The sequence below is a fragment of the Idiotropiscis lumnitzeri genome, chromosome 12, assembly GCF_059441095.1.
Source record: "Idiotropiscis lumnitzeri isolate Australia: NSW breed Sydney's pygmy pipehorse chromosome 12, RoL_Ilum_1.0, whole genome shotgun sequence".
Classification (NCBI taxonomy): Eukaryota; Metazoa; Chordata; class Actinopteri; order Syngnathiformes; family Syngnathidae; genus Idiotropiscis; species Idiotropiscis lumnitzeri.
In genome coordinates this window covers 12,237,592-12,248,052 of record NC_142402.1, presented here as the reverse complement: position 1 = coordinate 12,248,052, position 10,461 = coordinate 12,237,592, and the positions used below count along the sequence as shown (strand labels likewise).

The window sequence follows — 10,461 nt, the reverse complement described above, 5'->3', positions numbered from 1 at the left end:
GTTTGTGACACATATGTCTTGCTTTCACCGTAAAAAAAAAAAAACTGCCGTGTTCAGCATGTCTGAGGAGAATGTCAAAGGTAAAAAAAATTTTTTTTTTAAAAACTATCTTGCGAAACTCGGTGAATTAAAAAACTGCTTTGAGTGAGACGTCACCTAAATCACTTACTGTTTTGTTCAAATACGACAATTTGCGTGCGATAAGAATATATATAAAGTATCCCCCCCACAGCCGACGTGTTTTTGGTTTAGTATTTAGTTTGATGTTTTTTCCCTGCGTTTGGTGTGCCTCGTCATGTTCATTGTGTCCACCTGTGTTTGTCTACCCAAGTTGTTAACCAATCAGCTCCTTCCAACCCTTTGTGTCTTGTCCAGGTGTTCCTCGTTGTCTTGTCAATTTGTTTGTATTTAGTTCCCTGTTTTCGTTCACTTCTTGTCTGTGTCAGTTGCCCTTGTCAGTCATTCTTGTCATATGTCACATGTCCATGTTAGTATCCACGGTCGTTTTTCTTCCTACCTATCTCACCCAGTTAAATTAAACTTAGTCAAGTGTTTTGTTGGTCACTGTTATTTTGTACTTTTTGATATTTTATTTTTTTTCCCCAAGTTCCTTGTTTGCCTTTTGTTTTACCCTTCAAGTTTTCCCTGCCTCGATTCCCGGCTTTCTTTGGGTCCTCCTCATCTTCCTCAACCTCCACATCGCCACAACCTGACAGTGACTCCTACTCGAAATGTAAGTCTGGCTGGTCATGTGGTATCGGTGCGTGGTATGGGAGCCTTTTTAAGAGCCTAAAAGTTCAGTATCAGCACCACTACTCTGTATCGGTGCATCCCTAACTGGAACGTTTAATTATTTCTTTTGCTAAGCAGTTTATTAGACATTTTGGGGCATTTTTGTTTCAGTGTATGTTTGTTCTTAATAGCGATTACTCATCAGCTCAAAGTGAATCAATTTGAGGTGTACTGAGATGCCAGAATTCCCCCCAAGGAGAAAAAGGCAAAACAAAACAGAATTTCTTTGTGACGCACAAAAAAAAAATATAAGTTCTTCCGATGGACAAACCTCCTTCCCTTACATGATTAAAGCTGGACCAAGCCCTCTTCAAAGAAAGAAATTCAACGTCAAAGGATGATACTGCTGGAAAATTGGTAGAAACAACCTTGGAATTTGTTACTGCAGAGGATTTTGGCAGCATGAACAAGTATTTGAGGGTCCTGCCATCACTGGTTTACAAAATAACACAATCTCTAGGTAACTGTGAGGGCCTGTTGCTCATGGCAACCATGTTTTGTCCACTTTGCTCCTCAAAAAAAAAAAAAGTCGCGCACACGGGCGGAGGAAAAGGTGTACAGTGTTGACAGTAAAGTATTGATTCAACACAATTAATCCCTCCCAAACAAATTAAAATGCTCTTTTAAGGACAGTGTGAGTGCAAACAGTATTGACAGGTTGGCACAGTGTCCCGTGTACAATTTTCTCTATTATCCCTTTCTTAATGACACTAATTAGACTGCTCCTTTTAATTAATGTGCCCTTGACGGAAGAAATGTGAACGCTTGCATCTACATTTTTATGCACGGCGTTGCCAGTGGGATATGATAATCAGAGCTCTAATCCCAGCGTTCCTGATGCTCGGAGAGTGAGTCAACAAAACGTCAGGTTGGGTTTGACGCCGCACTCCATTGCGCTTCGAATTAGCTCCGTCACACGCACCTGCAAAAAAAAATAAAAATAACACACTAGGGTAAACGCGGAACAATAATCAAGGTGACGGAAGTACAAAACGGAATCAATTTGTCTCGTTGCTATTTGCAAAGGTTGCCATGAGTGATGTGAAGAGGAGAATCCGAACAAGGCAGCATGAGAGTAAAAAAATAAAAAATAAATAAAACATTTAGAGGCGCACTGTTTCTCTGATAAACACCATCCCTCTCCTTCTTTCTTTCCCCTTGATGCTTTCTTATTTTGGTTCGCCTGCGGCACAGGGTAGCCCACCTCAACTGGAGAAAATGAGACAATGTTTCTGCTTATTGACTTTCTGTTTTCATTCTATAATTGTAGCCATAAAGCATAATTAAAGTTCATTATTCATTCCTACAGCTTCTCTGTCTTTTCGTCTCTTTCTCTCAGTACTCTTCGCGTTCGAAAGTAATTATATCTACGTGTGCCCGTGAGACCGCACACCCCTGATCCACTGATGAGAGGAGGCTTGGAGGGTGGATATAATGAAATGGAATATATTACCGCATGCTGTGCGCCACGGGCCTGGCCTTCCAACAATAACACACCTAGAGCTTCACGTTTCAAAATGCCGTCGCCGTAACATGAAAGACATTTCTTCTTTTATTCTTTCATTTAAGTCAAACCAAAAAGCTAATGTGACGGCACGGCGTACACCCCGTGCTTTGGGGAAATCAAATCGTGCCGTCTTTGTATATGTTGACAGCAAAATCTGATCTGGGACCAACACAAGAAACTTTTTAATGATCAGAAATGGGCGTGACTTGATATTTGCATTTGTTTTGTCATGTTAGTAAAGTAAATAAGGTGGGAGAGGGTTCAGACAAGAACAACAGCGACAGAAAGACTGCGAGAATCTCCAGAGAGAGTGCTTGTTGGTTGTTTACTTGGTTTTCTTTGACAAATATGCACCAGTCCCTTTGGTGAAGTACTATTTCACGGAAAAACAAAAACAGGATTAATACACAAGGACCTCCGAAAATTGAATAAAAGAAGTGTTTCAAATAGTCCTAGACAATACCAGATGCCAATGCTGGCATGCTGAAGTTCAATACATGCTTTTCCTTTATTGTCGTTAAATTCAGCTCATCTTTTAATTTGCTGGCTTTCCATAAAGGCCTTTTTACATGATTGGTTATTTTCCCTGAGGCTATTTTCCGAAATCAGCAGCCAACAGCGACCACGACATTTGACAGTATAAGGGCGGAAAACTCCTTTCCAAAAGTAATGGGACAATAAGCCAAATGCTTCTCACTCAAAAAAAGTGAGATCTTACCAGACAGCATATTTGCTGCAGCATACAGTTTCCAACTCTGTATATACACACATTAAAAACAAAAGGAGACGCAATTCATGAAAAATATTCTGAAAATTGACTAATATTATTGTCGTACTGAGAAGCCGAGAGAGGAGCTGATTGTATCCGTACGTGGGCTTCATGCACAAGCACACTGGAAGGATGAATTGTTTTTAATTGTATTTAATTATACTGTAAGTTTTTATATAATATATTAAAGAGTCATTTTCTTATTAGAATTGAAAATTAAATTATTAAAAAACTGTTATGTTTTTGGTGGCTGCAACCGATTAATGTAATTTCTGTTCATTTCAAAGAGGAAAGATGATTTGGGATATGATTGTTTTGAGCATGGTTAAGTAACAAATTGAAGTCATATCTCAAGGCACCATGAACATATGTAGCATAACATAAGTATGGAATATTTTTAAACTAGCTGGCTGTGCGTTTTTAACCATGGAGAGCATTCCGTCTATATGTCTTTAGGCTTTGCAATCAATTGATATACGACTCATTTACATAGTGTAAAAGCAGCAAGGAAAGGATGCGCTGGTTGGTTGAGCCATTAAAATTTACACAAGGAGAGGGAGAGAAGAGAGAAAATGAATAAGGACGCATGAGATAGCTCGGGGTGATGCCGCCGCTGCAGCCACAATTCGGTCAGAGCCAAGGAGCGGGAATCACAGCATCAGCATACAAACATCTCGGTAATGAAGCTCCGGCAGTCCTGGGCTTTAACCAAGCAAACCTATCCATCTCCCACATGCATTATTCACCGCGCACAGACATTTTACCGCCCAGCGCAACCGACAAAGATTGGTTCCACTTTTTATTTATCTGTTTTTCATACGCTCCCTCCTGTCCCCTCCTCCTTCCTCTCTGCAGCTTTTCAATTAAATTAAGGCAAGCGCAACACTAAATCCATGCAGAGGATGCTCGCGCAACAATTAGACTGCCAGAACGAAAAGGAGACAAGAAACACAGTCCACGTCGGTAAGATGAATCTCCACGCTCACCGGCAGAAGCCAAACCAATATTTTAGTATTCAAAGTCAAGTTAAAGGTCATGAAACGACTCAATGTGTCAAGAGCGTAAGTGAATTGCATTCATTTTGGCCGGCACTCGTTTGTATATGTCATTTGTTTTTTTTTTGGGTGTTGAGACTTGATTCGTGATTTATGCTGATGATCAGCAACAGCTCACTCAAGCTTGGCGTGGACGTCAGCATCAGTGCCAGCGGCGAGCTACAGGTGCAGCCTAATGGGGTTAATATGGAGCAAGCTGATTAGCGATTGGGCTCTTGGGTGGGCAATTTTGAGGAATGAGCGGCTCATTATCACACGGTCAGAACGAGGAACAATTTGATACTTGAAACTAAACCCGAAATTGATGTAAAGCAAGCGCGGCCTAAAAATCAAGGAGGGGGTGGTGGAGAGAGAGACAAAGGATTTCATTATTCTCAACAATTACTTTTGTTTTATAGCTCATTGAAGTGACCGCATTAGTTGCACCCGATCGCATGACGTGTTTGGCTCACAGTCAGCTGCAATATTAAATCGCCTCGCGTTTTTTTGCCTGCTTGTCAAATACTTTGGTTTTACAACACAGATTTTTAGTACCACAGAAAGATTGCAGCGGATTAGGAGATTATTCATTTTCTCATACATACTTTAAAGCATTATTAAGGAAATACTTTCCTAATTACGTGCCGCGGTTTAAAAAATGAGATTCAGCCGTTGTTTCCCAATTGAAATGTTTCAAGGAATTGAGTGATGGAAAAATTTAAATCTTTTAATCACAGCCGCTTTATCCTCCACCCTCAGTGCACAATTAATTTTGTTTTGGACTATTTCACATACAAATACCAGTGAGAAGTCTGGTGTGTTTTGATCATTTTATTTCATAAAATGGAGAGTCTGAAAATAATATCACAGGTCAACTAAATAAATTAGAATAGAAACAGACTTAAGTAGGACTTGAGGTCAAAGTTCTGAGAAGAAAAGAGCCTGGTGAAAAATACTTCATTAAGATGGACACCGCAGCTTGCGACTGAAATGTCGCAAAGAAAGAGTGCGAGGGCTCCTTCGGGATCCAATCCGTCACGCTGCAAACATGCTGCTCATAAAGATGGAAGTCCAATGTCCTAGAGCACACCTGGACTATGCTGTTTTGATGGTTCTTCTGTATGCAATGGTACCAGAAGACGGTCGAGACCGATGTGACCGACTCGATGAAGGCGTGACAGAATGTAAAAAGGATTTTGTTGCGGCTGAGAGTCAAAGGGCTTCACAAGCTCAAGCCCATCCCTCTGGTGTGAATCTCCAAACCCGGACAAGGAAAAGAACCAAGATCCAGAAGATCCAGAGAATGGGCTGGTCCCTCAGGTTGAAGTTGAAGTTTAATCAAGGTGTTTGCGATCTTGTCATTGATGAAGGTTTCTCAGAATTTGGGGCGATGCCTTTTATTCCGAGTACTGTCGGTATGTAATTGAATATTAGGAGTTGAAAGGTTGTAGCTATGCAAAAACTGCAAATAGAAATTGATGGCTTGCAGGTACTAAATCTGCCTTAGAGACATTACCACCTAGAAATACGACAAAATACTGAAATAAAAACTTGATTAAACGAGACATTCAGAGGCAATCAAAACATTTTGATGTGACGTATTACCACAGTGACAATCGCCAGAAAGTCTAAAAAAAAATGTCACTGACCAGGTAAAATTTGTTTCGAATAAAAATCTGTCAATGCATTCTAATACACGCGTACTTAAATCATTGCAGATATGATCAATTGACATAAGAAAAATGCATTTGTGCCCTGCGTTACATTTGTCAAGCCTCCTCAGGTGCATTTTTTTTTTTTCCTAAACTGCTCTCAAAACAACTTTGGCCCATTTACTTACTACCTTTACACTTCCTCGCGCATTTTCTAGGTCAGAGAGGAACAAAGGCGTGAGTGATGTTTCCAGTGCAAATTCATAAAAGTTTCGATACATCATCGCAAATTTCTACTCCACACTAACATATTCATATATCACATGACCTTGACTCCCAAATTGCCTCACACACCTGATGGGTGTTGTTGCCGAGCTGATTAAATGTGTGTGTGTGTGTGTGTGTGTGTGTGTGTGTGTGTCACAGAGATGTCAGCAGTGACTTGTAAAGTGAGGTTTGGCCAGAGACAATTGGGAGTCTGCAGTCATTTCAGCGAGGCTGCTGTTCCTGAAATGAGCAGAGAGAACCGAACCAAGCGATTAAGGAAAAGGTCAGGCTGGATAGATAGTCTCCCATTCCATGAAAGACTGGAAATACACACGCGGCCAAAGTACACTTACAGTCCTTATGAGGACTCAGTAAAGACATTAATTATGGAATATGACTGGAACAGTCTCCATGGCATGTTTAACGATAATCTAACCTGGAGCAATTTTTCTTGGAACTGACAATGTCTGGTTAATGCTGTAATCTATCGCTCATCAGAAGATAATGGTTTATTTTATGAACGTTTAATGTTGCATCAAAGGCAGGTTGTTGTCGTTCTAATGTGGGTATGAAAAATAAGTGGATTGTACGATAAGTGGAGAAATAACCTGAAATTAAAAGGTGTCTTTTCAGTACCATAGAACTCCAAGTCCAGTTGCTGGATGATAAAACGCCAACGATGGGCTAACAAATTGCATCTGTGTCTCAGCGTTATAAACCTTTAAGCAACAAAATGGTGGAGCAACACATACGGACAGACAATATTTTAGGAGTTGCAGCATATATCCTTTATCCTCTGCGAAGAGCAACTAATATTCCTAAGGATTACTGAAGATAAGAGATCTGAGATACTTCCCCCAGGTGGCCAAGGCGTACTCTCCAGAAGGTGCAGCACGTCTATTGAAGTGAGGCAAAAACTGTGGCAAAAATGATAATTATTTATTTATGATTATTTTATTAATAATAATATTATATTTCTTCACATTATGCTAGTCTATTTTATTATTAAAAAATAAAAAAAATATTGTCAGTTTTTTTTAGGAGATTAAGAATTAAAATTTGAAAATGTCATGTCAAAATAATTCCTTTTAATGACACCGGAGGGTATAATAATGAGAGTGGTGTGTCAGCTCGTCAGCACCGGGCCAAAACTGCAATTAGAAGGTACACGGTACGTGATAATGAGACAAGGGAGGACTGTGAAGACAAGAGAGGAGATTAGCACTGGAGGAGGGTCGGGCGGGGCTGAGAGGGAGAGAAACAAACTCAGCTGAGCGAGATCACACAAAAGTCATAACCCACATTCAATTAACGGCTGATTGCTGTTCTATTGCTGTAATATCATACAGCTGAGAGTGGTTTTATATTTCAAACAGAGGCCGAGCATTGGCCTCATCAATGAGCTCTCTCTCACACGCGCAATCATATGGAGACATTCTGAATAAACAGAAACAAAAGAGAAAATGGAATCCATTCAAACGTTAAATCAAAGAGACGGTATTTGTTCGAAAGAAGTTGGAGAGATCTTAGTGATTGTGTACGTGTCTTAAGGGTTTCGGTCAATCATTCAAAGTGTTGTACTGAAGAACAATCTGGCATCTGCATCAGTAGTTCGAGGCCTCTGGCTTCGCAGGCTCCTTCATGTAAATTGTTTCTCCATGTGCTTGTTGTTTTTAGGAAGGTCTTCCCTGATAGAGCTATTTATGAGTCATTTTTATGATTGCTCCTGATGTGCTTTTAAAACAGCAGCTGCTCATTTGCAAACGTTTACAGTTCGGAGTAGATTTTTTAATGGCTTTAAAATAATAGTGTGTTCATTACAGCTGGTGTAAAATAAAGACATGACAGCCCTGATTAAATCGGTATGATTTTTTTTTTTTCTCTTCTAGTCGACCACCAAGTAGACCACTATGGAGCAATAGCTGATCTAAATCAGCGCTAGTTTTCAACAAAATTATATTTTCCGTTTTTTGTAATTGTGAATGAACCAGTAGGGATAACAATACAGTGGGCAGAACCCAAAGCAGACATTTGAAATCGTAGAAGGAGTAAATTACAGGATACGCCCCCTAACCTTTAATTTTCCCCGTATTGAATGCTTATCAGAATTTTTGGGGGAATGTTAAAGGTTTAATTTTTAGTATTTTTTCCCAGTGAACTTCAATGGGTGTCAATAGTTTGCAACTTTTGGCTATTCATGGGCCGAGCGGGGCTCAACAACTGTACAATAAATAAATTGTTGACATAGATTAGATAGATCGTGTTATCTTCTGATCTAGTCAGTGATCGGTTCTTCTTTTAATGTCACTCGCTGAACGGTTCCAAAATAATGATCGTGTAAAGCCTAATACTTACACCTTTATTTCTTATTGCATTTCTATGTTTTGGAATATTCATTCATTTCTGACAACTGAGAGATGGATGCAAAAAGGTGAATTTAGTTTGAAATTCTTCACTCTAGCTGAGGCTAGACGATATATACTATAACAAACTCCACTGGCGGTATTCTTCAGAAAAAGGTGTTTATCTGTTGGATTATGGTAGTATTTTATTTATTTATTTATTTATTTATTTATTTTTAACGGAAACCAAGCAAGCCCACTCTCGGGGTGCCATTACCATCATATCACCTCTGGGATGAAATATTCAAACTAACACCTGCACACATAAACCACAACATTACCATGACTGGCAGAAAGTAGCAGGCTGAATTTTGTCCCTGCATTCCAAAAAAAAAAAAAAAAAAAGAAGGTAATGTAATCTGTCACATCCGTCAACCATGTAATAGCAGGAAATAAAGTCCAAACCATAAAACAGGCACTCGGGGGGCAACAACGCGGAATGCCACGTCATCAGAGACTCGGCATGTCTCATAAATACACACTTGCATATGTGAGAACGTATACAGCAAAGTATTACCCAGTAAATCCACAGACCAATTATCTCTGTGCTGTCAGAACTTGTGGCACATGGGCTAAGTGGCTTCTGGGGAGACTCAACGTAGAACGTTGAAGTCTTTCTTGTCCCTGACACATATATTAAGTGGCGGAGGGGAGACTGCGAACTCTGATTGAACTCGGGGTAAAACAGAGGTGAGAGGCGGTGCTACTCACATGTAAACATGCACACGGAGACACGGCGATGCACACAAACTACTATTAAAGTAAATGTGCCATTGGATGCAGAGAATGTATACAATCATCAATAGGCTTGGGACCCAAATCTTACCTTTTGTGTAACATGACGTCACAGTTAACCCAATTTCAGTAACCTCCTTTTTTCCAGACCAATCACGCACCTTAAATAGATTCCGAAATGCTCTATTAATTATTTACTAAAAAGGGGCGGCTTTTTTTTTTTTTTACTTATTTTTTTCTCATTTTTTAATGTTTTTTTTACACGGATTAGAAACTGAAACCCAACTGGATTTATCATTTATGTAATTGTTAACAGAATGAAAAAGCGTCATAATAAAATAAAAAAAATAAAAAATTGCCATTGTGATTTTTTGACAGATTTTGTGAGCATGTAGGCCTTTCCCGGCGCAATGTGGTGAAATGGGTGACCGTTGTGGTGGAGTTGCCGTTAAATGATTTATGTGGAACTTTGTTTGACCCCGGTTCACTGCCTCAGCAAGTCTCATTGGCCAACTTGCCCTTCAGTGTTCACCGACCACTTTTAACCACGGCTCATCACACACACTTTGCACACGGGAGAACCCACAAAAAGAGGCACACGTGGGAACACGGGCCGATATCGTGCACACAACCATTAACATTCCAGGGCTAAGCGCATACGTACACGCAAACAAGATTGTTGATAAGCGTAGCCAGGAAATGCAAACTAACACACAGGAACACAATGACAAACGTATTGACGAATTGGTGGTTGATCAAATCAGTCTAAATGCTAAACAAGAATTTATCTCAGGAGCAAACGACTAGCCGGCCTCTCAGGAGGGACTCAAGAAGCAACAGAAAATATAGTGGTGTGTGTGTGTGTGTAGAGCAGAGTTCTTTTATTTTTGAACCCATGTGCTTCATACTGACACAATTTTTATTAAAATTTTTTTTTTTTCGTAACCGCTCAACAAATTGAAAATTTACAAGAGATGGCATTGAGAGGAGAGTAAATTTTAGTCAGTCGCCGGACATAAGACGAGGTACACATTCACTCTTTTATGAGTTGCATCTAAAAATAATTTACAAGGAATAATATCAGTCGGTTAACATTTAGAAATATCTTTATTATCGGCTTTGCATTGCAGCACATTCCGAGAACTCTTTTGAATATTTTGGAGACACCTCTCAGTTGTCATGCACAATTTACTCCGGCAAATTACAACAACCATTATAAATCCATTGTCTCTGTGAAAATTGTGTCATTTTCCCTCACTTTTTTTTTTTTTTTTTACACGACTCTACAAATGTATTTCTATTG

At 39.6% G+C, this 10,461-nt stretch overlaps 1 long non-coding RNA gene across 1 annotated transcript; it reads left to right on the top strand.

Moving 5' to 3' along the window:
- Positions 1 to 456: 456 nt before the first annotated feature.
- Positions 457 to 6,468, top strand: LOC148325942 (uncharacterized). The gene is made up of 3 exons (XR_015846076.1): positions 457 to 733; positions 3,924 to 4,031; positions 6,181 to 6,468. It is a non-coding gene; the product is annotated as an uncharacterized LOC148325942 (long non-coding RNA).
- The last annotated feature ends 3,993 nt before the right edge of the window (positions 6,469 to 10,461 follow it).